The sequence below is a fragment of the Saccoglossus kowalevskii genome, chromosome 10 (assembly GCF_978046115.1).
Source record: "Saccoglossus kowalevskii chromosome 10, keSacKowa6.1, whole genome shotgun sequence".
NCBI classification, from domain to species: Eukaryota; Metazoa; Hemichordata; class Enteropneusta; family Harrimaniidae; genus Saccoglossus; species Saccoglossus kowalevskii.
Genome location: NC_140650.1, coordinates 33,448,979 through 33,461,549, shown reverse-complemented (window position 1 = coordinate 33,461,549; position 12,571 = coordinate 33,448,979).

Sequence of the window (12,571 nt, the reverse complement as noted above, 5' to 3'; positions counted from 1 at the left end):
TTTTTTGGTATAAATTTACTATTCAAAACGAATAAATACCCATTTGTTGGGTTTATTTATATTTCCCCGAAATACTCTCCAATCTATAAAAAAATTACATAGTCTTAAAAACGGATATAACACAATTTTCCTGCTATAATGGCTATTTATTGACGATTTAAATTACGTTTCGGAAAAATGTTTGATACAATGGACAATGAAAAAAATATATTCCATCTGATGATTTTATTATGTCACAACTGCAATCTAGTCATCTTAAACGACCGCACTTTCGGGGATTAGAAGGGGAAACTGACATGCCTTGATTTACATATACAATGACGTCAAAGCAGTTATAAGATAATTTTTAATATTTCAAAATACCAGTCTTTTCAAGATACTCTGTTAAAAGAGAATTACGTCGCATGGAAAACGTTTTGGTCAACAATTCTGATGGACTAGTTCTGAAAAGCGCAATTGACACATATAACGTCGAGTTAAAGCGACCGCTGCGCGCGTGCAGATAACCCTTACACTTTAAAAATACCGGTTTCGATCCCTAGGAACACACTTTAGTTCATTACAGATAGTTCAGCTTTATTCATCTATACCGTCAGCTAAGGTCACCGTTCGCTGTCTCCTTCTCCTCTTACAAATTCTAAAATAAAACGTTAAAGCATTGTAAAGTTGCCACTACTGAATACATTTATTAAACAATTCATTTATGATATATGTTTATAATGTTTACTTTAAACACGCAAGTTGTTGATTCTAAACAATTCTGCAATCTCATGTGAACCAAATGTGCGTACGTGGTGTCGTTATAACAAAAAACATTAAACAGCAATAAGATAGCAAATCCCAAATGAAATTAAACATAGTCATTCATATATATCAATGGTGTCAATAGTGATTATCTAATACATGTCCCGCACCAACTTTAAACGGCAGTAAAGGTTATTTGTCTGATATATGCAGATTGCATTATCATAATTTCTGAAAAACGATTGGTCTGCAAAAATGACCAGATAGTCAACCTACCTACACAAAAGAGAGGAAGTTTGAAACTAAACCTAGACAAAAAGTTATTATCTTCAAAAAACAACCGACCTTTTTTCAAACATATCTTTCTGTGTGGAGGAGAAGAACAAATAGCAGTTAATTATTGGATGGACCCACGGAACATAATGTATCGAATGTATTGATTGGGTGGAACCTAAACACATCTTGTATCGCGTGTATTGATTGGGTGGAACCTAAACACATCTTGTATCGCGTGTATTGATTAGGTGGAACCTTGGAATATAATGTGTCGCGTGTATCGATTGTGTGGAACCACGTAATATAAGGTATCGCCTGTATTGATTGGGTGGAACCACGTAATATAATGTATCGCGTGTAATGATTGGGTGGAGCCACGGAACATAATGCATCGCATGTATTGATAGTGTGGAACCATGGAATATATAGTATCGCATGTATTGAATGGGTGGAACCACGGAATATTATGTATCTCGTGTATTGATTGGGTGGAACCACGGAATATAATGTATCGCATGTATTGATTGGGTGGAACAACGGACCATAATGTATCGCGTGTATTGATTGGGTGGAACCACAGAATATAATGTATCGCATGTATTGATTGGGTGGAACGTCGGAACATAATATATCGCGTGTATTAATTGGGTGGAACGACGGAACATAGTGTATCGCGTGTATTGATTGGGTGGAACAACGGAATATAATGTATCGCGTGCAGTGATTGGATGGGACGACGGAATAAAATGTATTGCATGTATTGATTAGGTGGAACGACCTAACATAATCAAATCAAAGCTAAAAATCACAAAAGCAAAGAATAATTATTAGACTAGAAATACTCAACAGACCTCAATCCTAAAACGGGTTGACATGCGCCCACTTACGTCAGTTGAGTTTATTGTCTCGATGTATAAGATTAATGTTCAGAAACACACACTTAAGAACAACGACAATATTATAATATATCAATACATGTCTCCTAAGCACACATATGACATCGTTCATTCGAAAAGACTAGAGATTGTATTACTATCGCTCGTAGCGTGAATACAGATAATTCAACATCGGTGATATGTAACTTCTCTGTACCAGAGATTGCATTACAGAACTTTATAGTAACACTCGTCTTACGATCACCTGAATGCAAATAGTTCAACACCAGTAATATGTAACTTCTCTGTACTAAAGATTGTATTACAGAACTTTATAGTAACACTCGTCTTACGATCACCTGAATGCAAATAATTCAACACCAGTAATGTGTAACTTCTCTTACTAGAGATTGTATTACATAACTTTATAGTAACACTCGTCTTACGATCACCTGAATGCAAATAATTCAACACCAGTAATGTGTAACTTCTCAGTACTAGAGATTGTATTACAGAACTTTACAGTAACACTCGCCTTACGATCACCTAAATTCTATTACTTTGAAGTAAAAAATCTATTACAGTCACGTGAATACTAGTAAATAAAGACGACTGTCATGTAACTTCCCAGTACCAGAGATTGTATTCATTTGAATAACACTAACACTCATCTTAGAATCACGTAAATCCAGATAATTCAACACCAGTGAATTTTAACTTCTCTGCAGTAGAAATTGTATCACTTTGAATTATAGTTACATTTCGATCACGTGACTATATCCATTGTAATACATTTGATGCCATGCTCCGATTACTGTAACGTGTACACACCATGTTCATTGTATGCCATGCATCCATAACATGTTCACAGTCTACCTGAAATCAGTGTATTGGATTACATCGAATGACAATTAAGAGTTTCAAGCGCTAACACAAAAAAAGCTTGTGAAAGTAGGTTACCACTCCATACCCCCTCCCTAGTTGTGTACCCATAATCGATAGATAATTGAACCCTCAGTGTCATTGTTAAACGTTTTTACCCACATTATGAGTGATGTACTAATGTTGAATGTATAAACACATTGGTAAAGGTAATCCCATTCAAGGAAATCAAATACTTTCTGGAAATCAATCTCAAGCAAAATACCTGGTAGGTTTTGTTTATTGATATACAACAAAATTTAGTTGATCATGTGTATAACAATCAGAATAACGAAAACATGAGAGGAGAAATTAATTAATTCTATTAGTTGTATGTAAAAATGAATAAATAAACGCATGAACGGACGGTTGGGCAACCAAAGCAAACCAAAAATCTTTGTTTTCGGTTACATTATTTTCACTACCATGTGCCATCTAGATACAAAGAAGCGACTTGTGTTTCAGAGAACTTCCTCTCGCTGTATAATTTCAGAAAATACGCAATTTTAAAGTAACATAACAATACGCAGTGATCGAAATATGTCACGTTCACAGTGTACCAATACATATTCATATCAGTATATCTCGTCCACCTACAAACATTTAATATGCAAATGCACGTGAACAATTGACACAAAGCAAGAAACACGTGTAACAATTGATATGAACACAATTATTCGAACGTGAACGATCAGTACAAACTACAGTTACGGTTGGCAAGAGGCGGTTAGTTTCGTAAGTATGTCCGTTTCCCTGGTTGGTGTGTTGTAAGCCGAATAATGTACTCCCACATGTACGTTGTCCGAGACATATCTGTTAACCATGCCATATGAATACATTGCAGTGAAATTATTTGCGGTCTAGACCACGACTTCTCAGACAAGACTACTTTTGGTACGCGACTTAGATTCGCTGCTGACAAAGACAGATCTCGCGAAGATGCAGTTTCCTTTTGGAAGCGTTGCTTTTCCGTTTTAACACAATAAGTAAATTGTGAAAATTACACATTTCCATCCACCTACTTTATCTTTGATTCGTACACAGTGCGAAGTAATCTGATCCTCGGCTATCATCTCCTCTCGCCTACTTTCTTTCCTTTGAGAACAAATTAAGACAAACCCTATCACATGTGTGATTACTCCAGAGAGTTGTGTCATGAACTAAACTGGAAAATAAGTGCCACTTAAAAGATTCGAATCATTGGAGGGTGAGCACGATATCAGTTGTAGCTTTGTTTAATGTAATAAACACCCACTCTATGCCTAGCGTACATGACCTATGGAGTTGTCAATTTGGTATAGGATTTGAGAGTGATTACTACGTTATCAACGAGCTGCACTCCTAATTCTTATCTACAGATAGTATCCTTCTTTGTAACTAAGGCTTTGTAGGTAGACAAATCCAACCTGTATCGTTTCTATTCTCATTTTGTATTATTTACAATCCAATCTTCCTAAGCTTCACATTATCCTCTGCAAGTATAGATTTGTGAAATAAATTTTGCAGACTCTGTCACATTGATTTGTTCCCATAGATTTTCACGGGTTTAAGCACTGACAATGAGACTATTCTCGTTTTGTTTTCACTAATTATATGTTGCCTGGCATTATGTGATACATGATGTAAGATAACTGTTCCTGTTTTCACCGTATCTTGGCCATCTCTTTTTTTATGTAATATTTTTCTTCCACAAGACGTGTTTGTAATTACAAACTACGATGCCAGTGTATGATCGATGCGTATTTATTCTACATCCATGTTTATAGAAAGCTTTCTTGCTACCCTGATAAGCATTTCAATTGCGTCCCCTTTAAAGCGTTATCAGTTGCGCCATTTGTCATTTGGTAACGTTTTAATCCATGCAATGCACATTTTATGTTGGCTCATGGATTAACTCAGCTCATGTCAATTTAATTCATGAAAATTGGGAACTGATTTCTCACCATATGTCTTCCTAAAACTCCATTTACGATAATTGATTTAATTTGAGTATTCTCTGCGTGACAGAGTACTGAGAATAAAGCGCATTTGTATTCGACGATCCGTTTAAATCGAATGGAATGTAATGATACATGGCGAATTGTGCTTGAATATCCATGGGAAGAGCATGTCCCACCTGTGTTTTTATTAGCTCATACGTTTTTGAACTTTTCATGGATTATAGCGTGAACTGCAAATAAAATATTTCATTTATCTTGTCAGAGTATATCCTGATGTACAACCCGGTCGTTTAACAGCAAGTACATTTTTGATGATTCGGTTTGTTTGATAATGACAATTTGTTATTAAAATTAATGATGGGTTACAATTCATTACATTATCCGGTTAAGCTAACTCACCAATCACTGTTTAGTTATTTTTTTAATTAAAAAACGTTGTTCTCAATAACGCAGACCGAATTGTGGTGGATCGTGATAGTAACTGACAATACGAAATACTCCTCTGTTATAAATCGATATTTTAGCTGATATTCAGCGATCACAATGTGATATCGTTACATATATCTATTCACTGATTACACTGACATATTATTACATATATCTATTCACTGATTACACTGACATATTATTACATATATCTATTCACTGATTACACTGACATATTATTACATATATCTATTCACTGATTACACTGACATATTATTACATATATCTATTCACTGATTACACTGACATATTATTACATATATCTATTCATTGATTACACTGACATATTATTACATATATCTATTCACTGATTACACTGACATATTATTACATATATCTATTCACTGATTACACTGACATATTATTACATATATCTATTCACTGATTACACTGACTTATTATTACATATATCTATTCACAGATTACACTGACTTATTATTACATATATCTATTCACTGATTACACTGACATAATATTACATATATCTATTCACTGATTACACTGACATATTATTACATATATCTATTCACTTATTACACTGACATATTATTACATATATCTATTCACTGATTACACTGACATATTATTACATATATCTATTCACTGATTACACTGACATATTATTACATATATCTATTCACTGATTACACTGACATATTATTACATATATATATTCACTGATTACACTGACATATTATTACATATATCTATTCACTGATTACACTGACATATTATTACATATATCTATTCACTGATTACACTGACATATTATTACATATATCTATTCACTGATTACACTGACATATTATTACATATATCTATTCACTGATTACACTGGCATATTATTACATATATCTATTCACTGATTACACTGACATATTATTACATATATCTACTCACTTATTACACTGACATATTATTACATATATCTATTCACTGATTACACTGACATATTATTACATATATCTACTCACTTATTACACTGACATATTATTACATATATCTATTCACTTATTACACTGACATATTATTACATATATCTATTCACTTATTACACTGACATATTATTACATATATCTATTCACTTATTACACTGACATATTATTACATATATCTATTCACTGATTACACTGACATATTACATATATCTATTTACTGATTACACTGACATATTATTACATATATCTATTCACTGATTACACTGACATATTATTACATATATCTATTCACTGATTACACTGACATATTATTACATATATCTATTCACTGATTACACTGACATATTATTACATATATCTATTCACTGATTACACTGACATATTATTACATATATCTATTCACTTATTACACTGACATATTATTACATATATCTATTCACTGATTACACTGACATATTATTACATATATCTATTCACTGATTACACTGACATATTATTACATATATCTATTCACTGATTACACTGACATAATATTACATATATCTATTCACTGATTACACTGACATATTATTACATATATCTATTCACTGATTACACTGACATATTATTACATATATCTATTCACTGATTACACTGACATATTATTACATATATCTATTCACTGATTACACTGACATATTATTACATATATCTATTCACTGATTACACTGACATATTATTACATATATCTATTCACTGATTACACTGACATATTATTACATATATCTATTCACTGATTACACTGACATATTATTACATATATCTATTCACTGATTACACAGACATATTATTACATATATCTATTCACTGATTACACTGACATATTATTACATATATCTATTCACTGATTACACTGACATATTATTACATATATCTATTCACTGATTACACTGACATATTATTACATATATCTATTCACTGATTACACTGACATATTATTACATATATCTATTCACTGATTGCACTGACATATTATTACATATATCTATTCACTGATTACACTGACATATTATTACATATATCTATTCACTGATTACACTGACATATTATTACATATATCTATTCACTGATTACACTGCCATATTATTACATATATCTATTCACTTATTACACTGACATATTATTACATATATCTATTCACAGATTACACTGACATATTATTACATATATCTATTCACTGATTACACTGACATATTATTACATATATCTATTCACTGATTACACTGACATATTATTACATATATCCATTCACTGATTACACTAACATATTATTACATATATCTATTCACTGATTGCACTGACATATTATTACATATATCTATTCACTGATTACACTGACATATTATTACATATATCTATTCACTGATTACACTGACATATTATTACATATATCTATTCACTGATTACACTGACATATTATTACATATATCTATTCACTGATTACACTGACATATTATTACATATATCTATTCACTGATTACACTGACATATTATTACATATATCTATTCACTGATTACACTGACATATTATTACATATATCTATTCACTGATTACACTGACATATTATTACATATATCTATTCACTGATTACACTGACATATTATTACATATATCTATTCACTGATTACACTGACATATTATTACATATATCTATTCACTGATTACACTGACATATTATTACATATATCTATTCACTGATTACACTGACATATTATTACATATATCTATTCACTGATTACACTGACATATTATTACATATATCTATTCACTGATTACACTGACATATTATTACATATATCTATTCACTGATTACACTGACATATTATTACATATATCTATTCACTGATTACACTGACATATTATTACATATATCTATTCACTGATTACACTGACATATTATTACATATATCTATTCACTGATTACACTGACATATTATTACATATATCTATTCACTGATTACACTGACATATTATTACATATATCTATTCACTGATTACACTGACATATTATTACATATATCTATTCACTGATTACACTGACATATTATTACATATATCTATTCACTGATTACACTGACATATTATTACATATATCTATTCACTGATTACACTGACATATTATTACATATATCTATTCACTGATTACACTGACATATTATTACATATATCTATTCATTGATTACACTGACATATTATTACATATATCTATTCACTGATTACACTGACATATTATTACATATATCTATTCATTGATTACACTGACATATTATTACATATATCTATTCACTGATTACACTGACATATTATTACATATATCTATTCACTGATTACACTGACATATTATTACATATATCTATTCACTGATTACACTGACATATTATTACATATATCTATTCACTGATTACACTGACATATTATTACATATATCTATTCACTGATTACACTGACATATTATTACATATATCTATTCACTGATTGCACTGGCATATTATTACATATATCTATTCACTGATTACACTGACATATTATTACATATATCTATTCACTGATTGCACTGGCATATTATTACATATATCTATTCATTGATTACACTGACATATTATTACATATATCTATTCACTGATTACACTGACATATTATTACATATATCTATTCACTGATTACACTGACATATTATTACATATATCTATTCACTGATTACACTGACATATTATTACATATATCTATTCACTTATTACACTGACATATTATTACATATATCTATTCACAGATTACACTGACATATTATTACATATATCTATTCACAGATTACCCTGACATATTATTACATATATCTATTCACTGATTACACTGACATATTATTACATATATCTATTCACTGATTACACTGACATATTATTACATATATCTATTCACAGATTACACTGACATATTATTACATATATCTATTCACAGATTACCCTGACATATTATTACATATATCTATTCACTGATTACACTGACATATTATTACATATATCTATTCACTGATTACACTGACATATTATTACATATATCCATTCACTGATTACACTGACATATTATTACATATATCTATTCACAGATTACACTGACATATTATTACATATATCTATTCACTGATTACACTGACATATTATTACATATATCTATTCACTGATTACACTGACATATTATTACATATATCTATTCACTGATTACACTGACATATTATTACATATATCTATTCACTGATTACACTGACATATTATTACATATATCTATTCACTGATTACACTGACATATTATTACATATATCTATTCACTGATTACACTGACATATTATTACATATATCTATTCACTGATTACACTGTCATATTATTACATATATCTATTCACTGATTACACTGACATATTATTACATATATCTATTCACTTATTACACTGACATATTATTACATATATCTATTCACTGATTACACTGACATATTATTACATATATCTATTCACTGATTACACTGACATATTATTACATATATCTATTCACTGATTACACTGACATATTATTACATATATCTATTCACTGATTACACTGACATATTATTACATATATCTATTCACTTATTACACTGACATATAATTACATATATCTATTCACTGATTACACTGACATATTATTACATATATCTATTCACTGATTACACTGACATATTATTACATATATCTATTCACTGATTACACTGACATATTATTACATATATCTATTCACTGATTACACTGACATATTATTACATATATCTATTCACTGATTACACTGACATATTATTACATATATCTATTCACTGATTACACTGACATATTATTACATATATCTATTCACTGATTACACTGACATATTATTACATATATCTATTCACTTATTACACTGACATATTATTACATATATCTATTCACTTATTACACTGACATGTTATTACATATATCTATTCACTTATTACACTGACATATTGTTACATATATCTATTCACTTATTACACTAACATATTATTACATATATCTATTCACTGATTACACTGACATATTATTACATATATCTATTCACTTATTACACTGACATATTATTACATATATCTATTCACTTATTACACTAACATATTATTACATATATCTATTCACTGATTACACTGACATATTATTACATATATCTATTCACCGATTACACTGACATATTGTTACATATATCTATTCACTGATTACACTAACATATTATTACATATATCTATTCACTGATTACACTGACATATTATTACATATATCTATTCACTGATTACACTGACATATTATTACATATATCTATTCACTTATTACACTGACATATTATTACATATATCTATTCACTTATTACACTGACATATTATTACATATATCTATTCACAGATTACACTGACATATTATTACATATATCTATTCACTGATTACACTGACATATTGTTACATATATCTATTCACTGATTACACTGACATATTATTACATATATCTATTCACTGATTACACTGACATAATATTACATATATCTATTCACTTATTACACTGACATATTATTACATATGCCAATATGTGACACAATAACACATAGCTTAAGGAGATCATTGTGTTTATACTATTGAATGTAATCTAGCTTTTATTTTAACACAACAGTTGTCCCTACCAGCTGATATATTTGTTAAATTATTTTAATATTTAAATTACCATTAATTCAGTCGTGAGGCAAATGATACCGTCAAATATTACTATAATAACATAACAGAACAGAACAGAACAGACGTTTGTTCATTTTGTTGTGAATTTAATGAGCAAATGAATGATCAAATAATAATTGACAGTTCACCAATCCCAATCATTTGTATTTAATCAAACATGAAATAAAATCAGACTTATTTGGTTAATGAATACGTTCATCAAAATCATTTTGATCATTTTGGCAAAATAGAAATATTCAGATAACAAATTTTACTGAAATGCCCACTGGAACTGTATTCCTATTATTGTGAAAATCACGAATAAACGTTGTTGTTGACAACGAGCGCCGAGCACTACACCCATGCAATGCTGGAGGCAACGACAATTACTAGAATACAGCTTACCAACAACTGAGCAAACCATTTGTGACACCAACTGCGTTTTATTCAAGACAAGCATTTTGAATATCTAATATTTGTACTAGGTGAAAACCAAAAGACATTCTAGCTAATATTCCTTTACTATTATCATGTTGGTTACTCATTGGCTTTGGTTATTTTGGCTCAATATTACATGAACTTCAAAACAACAAAGAAATTGTGAAAATGCCGATGAGACCCCTTCAATGTCACTAGATAATATTTGTTATGCGCGTCTTTTACTATTACTTCATTGATACTACGAGTCAGTCGTGTTCTAGTACAACATTTTATCTTATATATGTGTATAAGTGTTGAGACACGACGTAAAGACAAATCATAAGCAAAGAAGGAATATTGCCTGCAGAGAAGATTTTGCTCATGAAGCGCACCTTTACACTAGAAGCAGAATGACAATCATATGCAGGTCTTTTCTAAAACGTTTGATGAGAGGATTGTTTCATTTCAAAGAGTTCTGTTAAAGCCATGCTATATAATCTGTGTACAGTGCAATGTGTATTCGCTTTGATATCGGTACAATGTATTGCATTAGTAACATTAGACACTATGTCGTGATTTAAAAGCAAAGATACATATTTCAACATTGCGTGCGGTATTGTACACTCCGTATATTTGAAAAACCCTGCTACCTCTAGGGGAGGTGATAGGTATAACAGGATGAGGGGTATGACACGTATACACGCAGTGCCATACTGTTTCAACCAATTGCCTTTTTCCGGTGTTATTTTACTCGAAATTAATAGCTATTTGACAAATTCATATTTTGTAAATTCCATCGTTTAGGTAGACTATGGGTGCGTTATTACTCTATAATATTACATATACTAAAAGCGATGAACACTTATTTATTTAAACGTGTACATATAGCTTGGAGAGATCCGCTGTTTATACCTCTTCAGTTTTGTGTGCCGGTAAAAAACCACCTCTCACTCTTCTTGATATAAAATATTATTAAATAATGGTGTATTCAGTTCTAGTGCAAGAGTAATCTGCATGATAAGTACGTCTTCAAACATGATGTATTACACTTCACGAATGAACTCTCATTAAGAATGCTACAATGGTTCACTAATGGTGCCAAAGATAAACACGTATATTTGCATGAGTTTGCTTAGCATATTTCACGGCATACTGTCGATAAGTGATCGTTAGCTTAGTAATTATGTGTTTGT